The sequence below is a fragment of the Dipodomys spectabilis genome, unplaced genomic scaffold (assembly GCF_019054845.1).
Source record: "Dipodomys spectabilis isolate Male_0828 unplaced genomic scaffold, ASM1905484v1 ptg000001l, whole genome shotgun sequence".
Lineage (NCBI taxonomy): Eukaryota > Metazoa > Chordata > Mammalia > Rodentia > Heteromyidae > Dipodomys > Dipodomys spectabilis.
In genome coordinates this window covers 18214688-18230760 of record NW_024870678.1, presented here as the reverse complement: position 1 = coordinate 18230760, position 16073 = coordinate 18214688, and the positions used below count along the sequence as shown (strand labels likewise).

The following is a 16073-nucleotide window of genomic DNA, read 5'->3' as shown; positions in this document are numbered from 1 at the left end:
ATCCTTTGACTTGTGTTATTGACAGAGAAGGGAAAAAGCTGAAGGTGGTTTCTGGCTATTTCTATCTGCATTTTTAAAGTTGAGAGTAAGTGTGAATATCCTTTTTTTAAAAAAAAATCATAGAATACTGCATTTATTGAAAGTTTCTCAAGACTGAGGAGGGCTTACACTATATATTACCATTAAAAAGCAAATAGTAAACTCCATCTGAATCTTCTCCTTTGGCTGTCCCTGAAAGTCTCACCACAAACAGTAGCTCCTCCTCGGGGTTTTTTTCTCATCCAAACATTATAGACCTCTGCTTTTCTCCGTACTATCCCCTCTCCTCTCCAACTTCAATTCTTCCCCTCTGGTGCAGTTGAGGTGGGGAGGAAGCACAGGAAGATGAAGGTGTGTTAGGAAGGGAAGTGCATGTCTTTTGCATTGTTTTGTTTTGTTTTCTGCTCAAGGCTGGCGTTCTACCACTTGAGCCGAAGCTCCACTGGACAACACTTCGTTGGGTGCCTCTGGTGCTTGATTATAAATACAAGGAAATATTTTAAGATTACTGTTTGGTACAAATTCTTTTGCCGGCATGCTGTACTCTTTAGTTTTACAATCTGATCATGTCACAGTAGTTTAGAACATAGCAAAGCTATTTTCGACGGTACCTTTCTGAGGCCAAGTAAGACCCCACTTTAAATTGTCCAGCAGCAATTTGAGAGCCTTTGTGCACTCTTCCACCATGTTGAGGTGGATGTGGATAGCATACCACTCTCCACTGCCCTTGGCATCCTCTAGCATGCCCAGCTCCGAGTGCACGGTTCTTTCTTTAACTGTTGCATGCAATCCAGGAAAACCAGCATGGCACGGTCAAATTTGTTTTCCAAGAAAACATTCTGACAATGCAGCCGGACACAGTGATCTGTCAATGACTTCAGATAGGAATGGTTTCCACCGGCGATGAGTTGGTAACTCGCAAATTTGAGTCCAATGGTATTGGCGAGAGCGAGGAGCAACAGGCGTTCAATCCCCAGGCAGTGTTGATCTCCGCCCAGCTTCCCAGAACACGGGTCAGGTAGCCCTATCTTAAGTTATTGATGACACCCAAGGGGCCTTCCTTCCAGATCTGGAAGGTGACATCGCAGATGTTGGTTGTGCTCAGCTTGTACAGCTGGCTCTGGGCATACCTCAGCTGGTTCTCCACTCTGCTCAGCTGATCCGTCAGTTCGAGCTGTTGCGGCTCCAGGGTGCAGTACTGCACGGCCTGCTGGTGCAGCTCTGCGGTCTCTTCCTGGGGCGCGTTAAGGTCGTGGGCTGCTTGCACCCAGGTTTGCTTCAGGTCCTCCAGCTCCTCCGTCAACCTTGCCTCCGCCTTCTTCCAGTAATGCTGGCAGCCAGGTGTTCAGAGCCCTCCTCTCCTCCTGATCCATCAGCAACCCAGTCTCCAGGACACGTCTGTAGGCCTGACAATCCAGCTCCGCCTGAGAGTCGAGTGTCCAGTTGCTCCAAAAGATGGTCACTTCACTCCGCGCAGAGAGGGTGCTCCACCACTTTTTTGCCCAAGAGGATGGCAAAAATGTCCACAATGGTCTCTTGGCTTCCTTAATTTTGGAGCATATGCATTTAAATTTTGTGACTGCATTCTCCCTCTCTTCCTCTTTACCCTTCCCTTTTTTCCTCCCCACACCTCCTTTCAAGTAACTGTTTCCTAAACAGTAACAGGTCTGAGTGAAAGGGAGCCCTATTACACTGTTGGTGGGAATGTAAACTGTTCAACCACTCTGGAAAGCAGTATGGAGGGTCCTCAGAAAACTAAACACAGAATTACCCAATGTTCCATCAATCTCATTCTCGAGCATTTATCCAAAAGACATATTATCCAAAGGATATGGTAAGTCTACCTGCACAACCGTGTTCATTGCAGCACTATTTACCATAGCCAAGGTATGGAATCAGCCTGATGCCCTTCAATGGATGTATGGATCAAGAATTTGCGGTGTATGCCAGATGCTGGTGTTAATGGCTATATTCTTAGCTACTCAGGAGGCTGAAATATAAGTATCAGAGTTTCAAGCCAGCCTGCTGCAAGAAAGTCTGTGAGATTCTTTTTTTTTATTGTGAAAATACAGTACAGAGGAGTTACAATTACATGGGCAAGGTAATGAGTACATTTCTTATCAAGCATTGTTGCTTCCTCTTCCCATCCCTTCCCATCTCGCACCCAAAATTGTAAAGTTCGTTTTTCGACATAACGACTTGTACATCTCATTGTTGCAATGGGTCCACCTGTATTCCTATTTAAACAATTTGTTTTTTCCCTTCTTCTCTACAAATTATACCGACATCAAATACAATGAAAGTAGGGGTTATTCAATGGGGGAGGGACATACAAAACAACAAAGAAATCATCTTATAAATATGTTAGAAACAATCACAAGAAAGAAAAACACATTTGAATCCTTATCTTGGGGTTCATTTCACCTAACATCAACTTATCTGACCTTTTCTGCTGTCCCAGACAAATACTAGTTATTGAAGATAAGGGAAACCATGGGGCCTATGTTTCTTTGGGCCTGGCTTACTTCGCTTAATATAATTTTTTCCAAGTCTTTCCATTTCCTAACAAATGGGGCAATGTCATTCCTTCTGATGGAGGCATAGAATTCCATTTTCTCCACTCATCTACTGAGGGGCAACTGGGTTGGTTCCATATCTGAGCCATGGTAAATAATGCTGCAATAAACATAGTTGTGCTGGTAGCTTTAGTATGGCCTTGTTTGTGATCATTTGGGTAGATGCACAAAATTGGGATTGCTGGGTCATAGGGGAGCTCTATGTGGAGTCTTTTGAGGAACCTCCATACTACTTTCCAAAGTGGTTAAACAAGTTTACACTCACACCAACAATGCAGTAGGGTTCCCTTCTGTCCACATCCCCTCCAGCATCTGTTGTTATTAGAGTTCTTGATTATAGCCATTCTAACTGGAGTGAAGTGGTATCTCAATGTTGTTTGGATTTGCATTTCTTTTATGGCTAGAGAGATTGAGCATTTCTTCATGTGTCTATTGGCTATTCTTCTTTCCTCTTCAGAGAAGTTTCTCTTTAAGTCTTTAGCCCACTTATTTATTGGGCAGTTGTTTCTTTGAGGATTTGTTGTTGGGGGATTTAATTTTTTGAGTTCCAGGTATATTTTAGATATGAGACTCTTGTCTGTTGTATGACTAGTGAAGATCTCCCAATCCGTGGGCTTTCTATTGATTTTGTTAGTTATGTCCTTTGCCATGCAGAAGCTCTGCAATTTTATGCAATCCCATTTGTCCAACCTTTCTTTGATTTGTTGTGTTTCTGGGTTTCTATTAAGAAAATTTCAGCCTGTGCCAAGGAGACCTAGGGTTTCTCCTATTCCATCCTGTAATGTTTTCAGAGTGTCTGCTTTGACTCTGAGGTCTTTGATCCATTTGGAGTTGATTTTGGTGCAGGGTGACATATAAGGATCTAGCTTTAGTTTTCTACAAGTGATTAACCAATTTTGCCAGCACCATCTACTGAAGAGGCTGTCTTTCTTCCATTTTATTTTTTTAGGTCCCTTATCGAAGATTAGATGGCTATAGGTCTGTAGGTTCATTTCTGGGTTTTCAGTTCTATTCCATTGGTCCTGAGGTCTGTTCTTGTGCCAGTACCAAGCTGTTTTGATTACTATGGCTTTGTTGTAGAGTTTGAAATTTGGTATGGATATTCCTCCAGCACTGTTCTTTCTGTTAAGACTTTTTTGCTATTTGGGGTCTTTTATTGCTCCATATGAATTTTTGGATGGCCTCTTCTATTTCCTTGAAGAATGAGGTTGGAATATTGCTAGGTATTGCATTGAATTTGTAGATAGCCTTGGGAAGTATTGCCATTTTCATGATGTTAATCCTTCCAATCCAGGAACATGGGAGGTTTTGCCACTTTCTAAGTTCTGTTTTGATATCCTTTTTCAGGTTTTTAAAGTTTTCATCATAGAGGTCCTTCATTTCTTTGGTTAAGTTAATTCCTAAGTATTTTATTTTTTGTGGGGCATCTGTGAGATTCTTATCTTCAATTAACCACTCAAAAACCGGAAGTAGTGAGGTGGCTCAAAGTGGTGGAGTGCTAGCCTTGAGTGAAATTGCTCAGGGAAAATGAGCAGGCCCTGAGTTCAAGCCCCACGACTGAAAAAAAAACAAAAGACTTTGTGGTGTACATATAAACAATAGAATTTTACTCATCCATTACAAGAATGATACTGCATCATTTGCAAAGAAACAGAGAGAATCAGAGAAAATCATGTTAAGTCAAGCCCAGAGAGACAAAGGATGCACGCTTTTTTTTCTCATATGTGAAACCTAGAGTTAATTTATAAATAGATAAGTAAATACTTTGGGGGTAGTATCCAAGTGTATATAAATGTATTAACTGAAATATGGTAGATTCAGTAGAGAACGCAAACAATGTAATTCTTGAGAAAGACTAACTTATAATTCAACAAAATAAACACCAGGAAACAGGTAGCCCCTTACCAGTGGGTGGATCTGAGGATAAATGCAGTAATGAATTTGAACTGCCTCCATCAGGGCCTGAACACATCAAATGATCAGTAAAGGGGCGGGGGGAGGGGCTGAAGATGTTGTGTCTGTGTGGTAACAAAATACTGGAGAATTTTGCACTGAAATATTGCCAGCAGGTGTCTCTGGATGGTGGGGGGTTTTCTTTTCTATTTATAACTTGTCTGCATTTTTATTAATGAATGTATATATTTTTATCACCCACATAAAATATTAATTTTAATAACCTGTTCCCTCCCAATAGGCTTGGTTTCTTAACCTCGAACTACAGATTCCTTCTGTGTCCCCCAGATCTGTCAATCACCTGAAGCTAACTAGTTATTCAACCATGACCCTTTTCCACAAAGAATTTCAAATCACATACAGAAAATAAATAGAGAAGATTGAGATTTAGGAATACTAAAGTGAACACAGAAATATACACGTATATTATGTATATTCGTGTAACTGTATCCTAAGAGTCAATGAGCTGTGACATTTGGAGAACAACTTAGAATCAATTTCCAAGTAGATAAAGCAAAAGAAAAATCATTGATCTTATTTCCTTTAGAGAAAAATACAACCATGAAAATTCTTTGTAGAAGAGGGCATTTCTCAGTTCAAGGGGCATTGAGAGATAATAAGTGGCACTTTCAGAAACAGTCTCCATGTGAGCATTTCAGTAACAATAAAACCCAGTTAAAATTTGTGTGAGCCTTTTGGGCATTTACCCAAATGATCACAAACAAGACCACACTAAAGCTACCAGCACAACTATGTTTCTTGCAGCATTATTTACCATAGATAAGATATGGAACCAACCCAGTTGCCCCTCAGTAGATGAATGGATCAAGAAAATGTGGTATATATACACAATGGAGTTCTATGCCTCCATCAGAAAGAATGGCATTGCCCCATTTGTTAGGAAATGGAAAAACTTGGAAAAAATTATATTAAGCGAAGTAAGCCAAGCCCAAAGAAACATAGGTCCCATGGCTTCCCTTATTTGCAACAACTAGTATATGTCTGAGACAAGCAGAAACGGTCAGATAAGTTGATGTTAGGCAAAATGAACCCCAAGATAAGGACTCAAATGTTTTTTTCTTTTTTGCGATTGTTTCTAACATATTTATAAGATGATTTCTTTGTTTCTTATATGTCCCTCCCCCTGGTATAACCCCTGTTTTCACTGTATTTGATATTGGTATAATTTGTGGAGGGGAAGGGAAAAAACAAATTGTTTAAATAAGGATACAGGTGGACCCATTCCAATAATGAGATGTACAAGATGTTATGTCAAAAAATGAGCTTTACAACTTTGGCTGAGGGGGGAGTGGGGGTGGGAGTGGGGTGAGGGGAGGGTGGGGGGGGGCATACGAAGGGATGGGAAGGGGAAACAAAGGAGGAGGCAACAATGCTTGATACGAAATATGCTCATTACTTTACCCATGTAATAGTAACACCTCTGTACGGTATTTTCACAATAAAAAAAAATTATGTGTGAGAAAACTAAACAAGATGGTTGGGGGACGTGGCTTTTTCTTGGTTTGGCGTGGTTAGAATGAGATAATACAATGAACTGTAGACAGTGTGTGTCCTTGAAAAACAAACTCTCCAATGACCACTTTGCAATGTCTTCACAATAAGGCCTGCCTCTTTCCCTTTCTTACTCAGTTGTTGGCTTAAACTGTAAATTTTATGTATGGATGGATTATCTCGAGAACAAAGAACATATTTTCTATTTTTGTTTTGCTATATCCACGCATAATGGATTTGGCAATTTATGTCTCACTAACTGGTTTGTTTCAGTGCTGCGTATATATTCCTTTTCATCTTTGACTGTCAATATATGAATTTCAAATGCAATTCTTACATTTAGTTTGGACAAAGTTTGATGGTTCAAATTATACAAGGTATTAGGAAGAAAATATTTAAGTTTAGATCTTATTACTGCACCAAATTCAGAAATGTTTCACTGTCAAAAATTGTGGGTAGAAATGCTCCTCTAACTTAAATCTTCCCACCACTTTGCATATTTAGAAAACACTTCAAATTGATGAGCTGCTATCCTCATCAGAGTATTTGATGTTAAAATTTCATATTGCTTGGATTTCTCTACATTATTTGGAGTTTTTGTTTTTGTTTGGTTTGGTTTCATTTTTGTTTTTTTCTGAGATAAATTCTCACTAGCATTCAGGCTGGTTTTGAACTCTCAATCTTCCTGTTTTAGCCTGGTATCTCCGATTTAATTATTTAGAGGCTTTCACATGCACTTTATTACTGAACACTTTTTCATTAACTCAAATGATGGAGTCTTTTCAAGTCTTGTATTGTTCTACCTTATTTCCTGTTTATGTGCAGGGTTATTCTCCAATAAATTACTCTAACTTGTCCAGGGCCACATCTGCGTTTATGTTTATAGCTTGCTTTCATTTCATTCTTGCCACTTGGGAACTGAAGTTATTTAAGATGTAGTATTACATTTTGGGTACTAATAAAAATTCGTTTATATTAATAAAAATTCTTTTTGTACCAATGTTTTGCTGGTTAGCCCAATGGCCCTGTGAGAAGAGATGAAAGACGTCTTTAGGTTAAATGGTGTTGTGTGAGGATTTTTTTTGCCTCTCTGATCACTAACTAATCACTCTTGGATGTGGACCAACCTAAACCCATAAGTGCCAAATTTCAACACTAGATTAGATTTCAACATTAGATAGATCTTTAGTTAACAAAGTGACTGATGTGATTCAAAATAATCATGAAAAGCTAAGGCACAAATTTCAAGCTTTCCTGAAACTTGAAGTATATTTATAATGCTAATTGAATTTAACAGTATTATTAATGCAAGTAACTCTTTCCTTGTGTGTTAAAAGCAAGTCTGAAATAAGAATCAAAGATGGAATGATGGGCTTCTAAAGTAGAAAAAAGGTATTCGTAAATGTGGCTGATTCAACCATGAGATATAAAAACAACTCATTTCTCATCACTGTCAGCTAAGTGATTAATTTACTCAAAGAAAAAATTGGAATAACTGACAATGGGAGGAATTCTTCTCAGTTTAATTTAATTTTTGCTGAATTTGAACAGGTTCTAGGGCCGACTAGGCTGGTGAATGTTTATTTACATAAACCCCCACAAGGAGGGGTGTATATCATCAGACATTTTGGCAAGTCTTACATAATACATGTTCTCTTCAAAGAAAGAGAGCAAAAAGTAGGGGAAAATGTGAGACTTTGCAATTGATAGAGGGAAAAGCTTCTGATAAAACAAATACTCATTTTACAACTTTGTGATTGTGAAGTTTTCATCTCATCTACAGTACTAAATATTTCATGTTTTAGAAAAGGACTGGAGAAACCTTTATTGGAAAGAACTTTGCTCATCTGAGTAGCTTCAATTTGGCATGGGCTCAGTTTCGTGCCATTAGGTTTCACTTCCTAATAAAAGATCAGTCAGCATTTAACCCAGGAAGGAAAAACTAAGTTCATTCATATCACAGAAAGCTGTCCAAACCAGTCTGTTTTCATCAATATATCAAACCTTCCCACTCATGGAGTTTTTATATGAAAGCTCAAATTATCTAAAAATGTTGTTACATGAAAACATAACAATCCTGTGTTGGCACAAAACTGTCTATATAAATTTGTACATATTCACCTGTTAGGCTGTGCTGCTGCTAGACTCCAGACATTATGACTGGATTTCACAAGAATTCCAGGCTGGAAAAAAGAAAGAACTATTAATCTCTTAGGCTTATTTATGCAACACCTGTCTGCATTATGGCTATTGGAAATGATATTGAATGGTTCTTTTCATAAATCATGAATACATTCACTTCCATAACATGGTATCTCATAATTCTAGGAGTAGTTTGGGCTCATTTGCTTCCAGATAGTTTTCAAATATTTTGGGTTTGGTAAACTTGAAAGAACTTTGCCAAACGTCTCCTACTCATACCCCTGTAGAACGGCTCATACCTTAAAGAGTAATTGAATCTTTCTACTGATTCATGGGAAACACAAGCAACCACCATGTGGTCCTACCTTCCCTGTTTATTTTCGAGGCACTTGCCCAAGTTCTTTCTGTGAACTGCTGCTTTCTTTCTCTTCCTCTGGGTGCTTCATTTAAATTACTGGAATAGTGCACTCCCTAGCGCTAGGCAAAGCAAAACCCAGAATGACTTGGAAAATTTTGTTTCTTCTAAACTTAGATTCCGGAGGCTTTGAGTGGGTCTAATTTTGGTAAAACACACACACATACACACACACACAGACACACACAGACACACACACACACACACACACACACACACACACACACAAAACCCTCCAATAACCAAAAAACACCTGTTTTCTCCTTCGTACCACCAACTTGTTTTAGAGTCATCTGGACTTTATTTTTCAGATAACTTGGAGACCCAAATTCAGTTGCACAATCGACTGCCCACCCTGCTTTATTGGAATGTGTACATGCATGGGAGCTGTGCACGTGTGTGCAACATATATGTGTTTTAACATATAATTTAAACCTATTCAAATCATGTTTAAGTCTCCCTTCACTCCCCGGGCTGTCTGTGGGTTCATACTGGAAAACTGTCAGGAAATGGGTCCCAATGCTCCAAAATTATTTGGGAATCATTTTAAAGGCATAAATCTATGCCCATAATCATTCCATCATCCCATAATTTCTTGGTCAATGTACCAATACCTTTATTAGACCATGTTGCTTTTGGAAAAAGAAGGACAGAAATCATATCTTTTCACAGATGATCCCATGTCTATAGCATTTATTTAATGAATTTGTCTGAAATAACTGGACGATCCTGTCTACAAAGCTATTTGAAATCTTCTGTGACTAAAACAATTTTGCATTCTCTTTTGTATATGCTACAATCATGCATTTGTAGATTATTAGCTGCTAAATTATTAGCTGCTTCCATTAATTTATTTTTCTTAATCATGCAAAACAAAATCCTTTTTTGATCCATAGGCATTTTGTATATTCATTATATACCCAAAGGTTAGTGCTAATCTTTAGGATATATTAGCTAGCTTCCATTCCCAATGATCCATACCCATGGGAATTCAGTCTCAGTCCATAAATTAGGCAAGGGTTGGCCCCAAGTCACCAAGTAACTGTGATTCTCAATAGTATGAAGCTTTTGCATTTCTTCTGTCCTACTAGGAGATGCTACCATCCATAAGCACTATCAGCAGCCTGTTGCATAGATCAATATGGAGGGAAACTGAGGCACCTGATCAACTTCCCACATCTGTGAACTAGTCGTGGTGGTAGTGACAGGACATCCACTGACACTGGCAGTGTTCAGCCTTCAGAACAGTCATATTAGGGCTGGGAAGGTGGCTCGGTGGTAGAGCGCTTGCCTTGCATGCATGAGGCCCTGGGTTCGATTCCTCAGCATCACATAAGCAAAAAGAAAAAAGCCGGAAGTGGCGCTGTGGCTCAAGTGGTAGAGTGCTAGCCTTGAGCTGAGGAGCTGAGGGACAGCGCTCAGGCCCAGAGTTCAGGTCCCATGACCGGACCCCCCAAAAAAACCCAAAACAGTCATATTAGTCAAAAATCTGACTGCAGCTGTAGAAGGACCCTATGTAAGAGCTAATCAGTGCAACTCCTTTATTTCCAGACCTAGAATTTATGAGCATACTTCACTGCTATTTTATGCCATCAATCTTGGAGATACTTTGTTATACAACCATAGTAGCTAGATTAATATTTAAGTGTATGCATTTAACAAATGTATAGAATTAATACTCACTTTTAAGAATTTTGAAAGTTGAGATTCTAAGATCAAGCACACACTTAATCCTTCAGTGAGCTTCTTTCTGATTTTTCTTCTTAGCCAAATTCCTATGTTGTATGTATTCAGTGCTGGGCCATTTAAGTTCCTTGTTGTCTTTGTTACTGTTTAATGTTGCAAGGACTGCAAAGAAGCTCATTCCAGGCTTAGATTTTCTAGCCTTTAACTGCTTTGTGGATTTTTTTTAATCCGTCTCTGAAGACATGCTGTGTGTGTGTGTGTGTGTGTGTGTGTGTGTGTGTGTGTGTGTTATAGAATCAATGTCTATAGATATTCCTTGGATTGGGAAACCTAGAGAACGTGTGAGTAAAAGGATTAGTGGCTAATGAGTGATAAATGTGTAATCTAATGAACAAAGTTTGGCAACTAATGTGTCATGTACTGGGCTAAATGTTTTCCCATAATAGACCCCATGTTTCCACTCCTGTTAGCCCCTTGTATATAAAAAGAGCTTTTTAAATTACTTCACATGCATTAGATCTGCCCAATTAGCTTGTGTATTCAGGGGATTAAAAAATTATTTTTACAAAGGGAGTTTATTAGCATTTGCCATCTTCCTGACATGATTTTCCTGTTAAGGAGGTAATCAACTTTTTGGTTTATGTAAAGAAAATCCAAGAAAAATACTCATTAAATGAGAGTTTCAGCTTACCCCAAGAGACACAAGGCCCTGCTTTCAAAGAGCTTCATTCTTGGGAGAAATATGACCACAGGACAGAAAGAAGAAAATTACTTAGGAGCAATAATGTCTATGTAAGGAAAAAAAATAGGGTGATATACTGAACTCTTGGGTGGCTGTTTTAGAGGACAGACGGACTGAGATCCGAAATATAAAGGGATCAGGAAGAGGAAATGGTCACGGGCAGTGAAGAGGCGGAGTGTAAAAGCAACAAGTGGATAAGAGTGAAGGACAACAGCAGGAAAACAGAGAAGAATAGCGGAAGAAAATGAGGCGCAGAGGCAGACCAGCCCTGTTAAGAGTTTTGCATGAAAAAAATAAAAACTCTGTTAAGAGATAGGCATTTTGTGGGAGCAAAGGTACCAGTTGATAGGAGGCTAGCCCAGTGGCATAAAAGAGGTGGTGCTGGCCAAGGGATGGTGGGCTTGGGTGTGTAATCGTGAGAAGAGTTGGTACAGGTACCAACTGCTGGAGAAATTGTAGGGATTTGATGGATTGCAGGTTCTGGAGTTTCCAGCCAAACCTCAGCCCTTTGAGTACTGTTACCTCCATGGCTTGTAACAGCATTGTTTAAACAATCATTGACATCTTTGTTGTCTTTTCCTTGTTGTATTTTTTTTCCTTTGCCAGTCCTTGGGCTTGAACTTAGGACCTGAGCACTGTCTCTGAGCTTCTTTATTCAAGGCTAGCACTCTACCACTGGAGCCACAATACCACTTGAGCCACAGTACCCCTTCTGGCCTTTTCTGTTTATGTGGTACTGAGGAATTAAACATAGGGCTTCATGAATGCTAGGCAAGCACACTACCACTAAGCCAACTTCCCAGCCCTTTGCCTTGTTCTACAAAGCAGTAAACATTGGAAAAATGAAAACATTGTTTAATGTTGAAAATTACTGAAGGATATTATGATCTATTGAGATCAACACTGTTTAGCTGCAACTATTTAAATCTAAAGCAATGAACAGTTTATCCAGCATTAAAGATTAGAAGAAAACTGGCTTATTGGCTTAGTGGTAGAGTGCTTGCCTAGCATGCATGAAGCCCTGGGTTTGATTCCTTAGTACCACACAAACAGAAAAAGCTGGAAGTGGCACTGCAGCTCCAGTGGTAGAGTGTTAGCCTTGAGCACAGAGAGGTTCAGGGACAGAGCCCAGGGCTGAGTTCAAGTCCCAGGACGTAATAAAAAAGGAATAGAAGAAAATTAAAATGCTTTGTAAGTTGGGCTTATCATTGAAAGTTGGTCTTAAAAGTAAAGGTTAGAAAAAGAGTACATTTAAAAATAACTTTTTGGTCTAGAAATCACCCTGTTACATGTAAACTTCTGCATTCCTGATACCAGTTGTATTTCCATAGAGTCAGATGCTGATAAAGGTTGTAGATATTACATTCTGCTAAAGGACTGTGTACATTTTCAGGTAACCTGTGATGTATTTATTCAAGTTTTTAAAAATATTTACTAAGTGACTACTATGTCCTTGGTAGTTTGCTATGTTCTTGGGTTGTAAAAATGAATGTAGCTGGGTGCTGGTGGCTTACTCCTACAATCTTAGCTATGCGTGAGGCTGTGATCTAAAGATGGAAGTTTGAAGCCAGCTCAGGCAGGAAAGTTCATGATCACTAGTAAGGAAGCTCATAGACAGTGCCCAGGCCCCAGGGCCAGAACACACACACACACACACACACACACATACACACACACACACACACACACACACACACACACACACCCCGTGAGATGTGTGCTTGCCTTCAGAGCACCTATAATCTAGCAGGTTGCAAGGAAAGTAAACAGACAGCACAGATGATGATGAGAGCTGTGATGGTAATATTCAGGAGGTGATAAGACACTGCTAGAAAGATTAAGGAAAGGAGACAAGATGAGGGGCAAATCGAATCAGCAAGTCCTCCTGGAGGAGGGAACAGGGAGTCTGAGTGAGGCCCAAGTGTGACTTGTTCATCCTGTGAACTCATCAATAAGAAGTGATCATCTTGCTGAGGGAGGCCTGACAGTCATTCACGTGGCCGCCACACCTCCATACTACTGCTGTCCAGTCTCCATCAGGACAATGCGGTAGATGGGATAAAGAGATGAAAAATTGTACTTATTTTAACAAGCAGGCCCTGGAAAGAAAAATAATTATTGAGATCAAACTTAGAAGTTAAATTGAGGAAACAAATTAGGATAAGATATTAACACTCCTTAAAAGGTATAAAACAGAAATCTTGGACATGTTGAAAAATAGCCTACTGGGCTTTACAGTGACTATGCTTTATGAAGTGACTCAGGTCCTCTCCACGTTCTATGTAGAAAAAGGGCAAAGCAGATTGCCAAAGGGTCTTAGCAAGTAGTAGAGCAATACAGACAGAGATGAATCTTCTTTTTTTTTTTGTCTAAAGAGGGACATAGATGGTCACTTGTGTTTTTCCTTGCAAACATGTTCATGCTTGATATTGGTATTTTCCCTTAATAAAAGACCAGTCAAAGTTGTTTAAATAGGGATACAGATTGACCCATTGCAACAATGAGATGTACAAGACGCTATGTCGAAAAACAAACTTTACAATTTAGGCAGGGGTGAAGGGTGGGGAGTAGGGGGTAGGGGTATAGCTGAGGAGGTGGGAGGGAAGGGATGGTAAGGTAAAAACAAAGGAAGAGGAAATAATGCTGGATAAGAAATGTACTCATTGGGCTGGGAAGGTGGTTCAGTGGTAGAGTGCTTGCTTTGCACGCATGAGGCCCTGGTTTTGAAAAAGCTCTAAGTGGCGCTGTGGCTCAAGTGGTAGAGTGCTAGCCTTGAGCTGAAGAGCTGAGGGACAGCGCCCAGGCCCAGAGTTCAGGCCCCACGACCGGACCCCCCACCCAAAAAAAGAAATGTACTCATTACCTTACTCATGTAACTGTAACCCCTTTGTACAGTATTTTCACAATAGAAAACTTCATTAATAAAAAATTCCAAGTTTATATCTTGGGTCTCTTAGCACTTTCTGAGTAAATCCACTCACTGTTTCATTGCGGTTCCCGCCTTCCATGCTCCCCTTTCTGCATACTACGTTATGATACTTGAGTCGTCAAGAAGTCAGAGGAACTGAGAATCAGGTATTTCAGTTATACATGAAGTTAATTTAACTTGTCCAAGTAACAATGCATAATTTAATAATGTACCACTTTAAAACTTTCCTGTTGCTAGCTTGCTATAAAAGAGTAAAGAATTTTTATAATAGGTCTTATGCTTACATGAATCTTTCTTTTGCATAGGTACAACCCATCTGCCAGGCAAAAGATGTGAGTGAATTCACTTCCCCTGGGTCAACTGAGATAAATTTCAGTCCGGGTAAATTCATTTCCCTAAGGTCAAGAGCAAATGTTGGGTAAATTGAGGCCTTCTTCTTATGCCCATGGTACAAATTTAAATTTGAGACTCATGAATTAAATATGACAAAGATCCCTGTGAACATGTGACTATATATTTCTGGGTTTTTTTAAATATGTATTTAACTAAACACTAAACAGTGGCTGCTTAGAAAAAGTCTGTCTTGGGGCTGGGAAAGTAGCTCAGCGGTAGAGTGCATGCCTTGCAAGCAGAGGCCCTGAGTTCGATTCCTCAGCACCACATAAACAGAAAAAGCCGGAAGTGGTGCTGTGGCTCCAGTGGTAGAGTGCTAGCCTTGAGCTGAAGAGCTGAGGGATAGCGCCCAGGCCCAGAGTTCAGGCCTCATGGCCGGCAAAAAAAAAGAAAGAAAAAGTCTGTCTTTAGCAATGTCATTAGCTACTACATAATATAGTTACTGAATAAGATTCTATATAAAAAACAAGTCTGATTTTCTTTTGTGCTAAGGATGTGACTCAGTGGTACAGTGCTTGCTTAGTGTGATCAAGGCCATGGGTTTGATTCTAGCCATCACAAAAACAAAACAAGCAAAAAATACAGTGAAATGAACAGAAGTTTTGCTTTAAAAAAAAAAAGAAAGCATACATTTTTGTCAGTTACCATTTTTTGAATGACTTGTGGATACTTACAGAGCATCCTGCCTAGAGCTCATTTCTACCTTTCAAGCACAAGTTGGTATGCAAGTCTGGCCCTGTGTCACTTGTGCCTAGAAGTACCAAAAGTTTCTGGCTCTGGTCCAGTCTTTCCCCAAGGGCATTAACCTTAGTGACATGGTGTGTTCTGAAACAGAACAGAACAAAATCTAATAATGCATACAGATAAGCATCACTGTGTGTTTTTCTTTTTTTTTTTTTTTTACTGTGTGTTTTTCTTAAAACAAATACTTTAGTTATTGTTATATATTTTACTTTCATTTAAGTTAAAGGCAAAAATGGCCATGAAAATAATTCCACACCCTTTCCTTGCATGGACTGGATTTCTGCTGTGTGAAGGCACTGGGGTTCCTAGTCTGTTCTTTTGGTTGTTGCTGTTGTTGTTGTCGGTCATGGGGCTTGAACTCGGGCCTGACCACTGTCCCTCAGCTCAACAGCTCAAGGCTAGTGCTCTACCACTTGAGCCACATCACCACTTGCAGTTTTGTGAGTGGTTTATTGGACATAAGAGTCTTATGGCAGTCCCTGCCTGGGCTGGCTTTGAACCGGGATACTCAGATCTCAGCCTGCTGAGTAGCTATGATTATGGGCGTGAGCCACCGGCATCTGGTCCTAGTCTGTTCTGTCTCTCCTGTGTGTGTGTGTGTGTGTGTGTGTTGTGTGTGTGTGTGGTGTGTGTGTGTGTGTGTGTGTGTGTGTGTGTGTGTGTAGGGCAGGCTGTACTCTTGTTCGGGTGCTTGAACTCATGTCTTCATGGCTTGGCTTTTTCATCTAAGACTAGAGCTCTATCACTTCAACCACTCTACTACTGGCTTTTTGATGGTTAATGGAAGATGAATCTTTTGATTTGTCTCCCTGACTTTGAAACCTTGAAACTCAGATCTCAGCCCCCTTAGTAGCTAGGATTACAGGCTCAAGCCACCAGTGCCCAGCCTCAATCTACTCTTAAATGTCCTTAGCTGATCCCTTTGCAATACAAGATTAGTGC

General features: G+C 39.8%; 1 pseudogene; it reads right to left on the bottom strand.

The window, feature by feature from the left end:
- Positions 1-618: 618 nt before the first annotated feature.
- LOC122122442 lies at positions 619-14073 on the bottom strand (annotated as a pseudogene).
- Positions 14074-16073: the final 2000 nt, after the last annotated feature.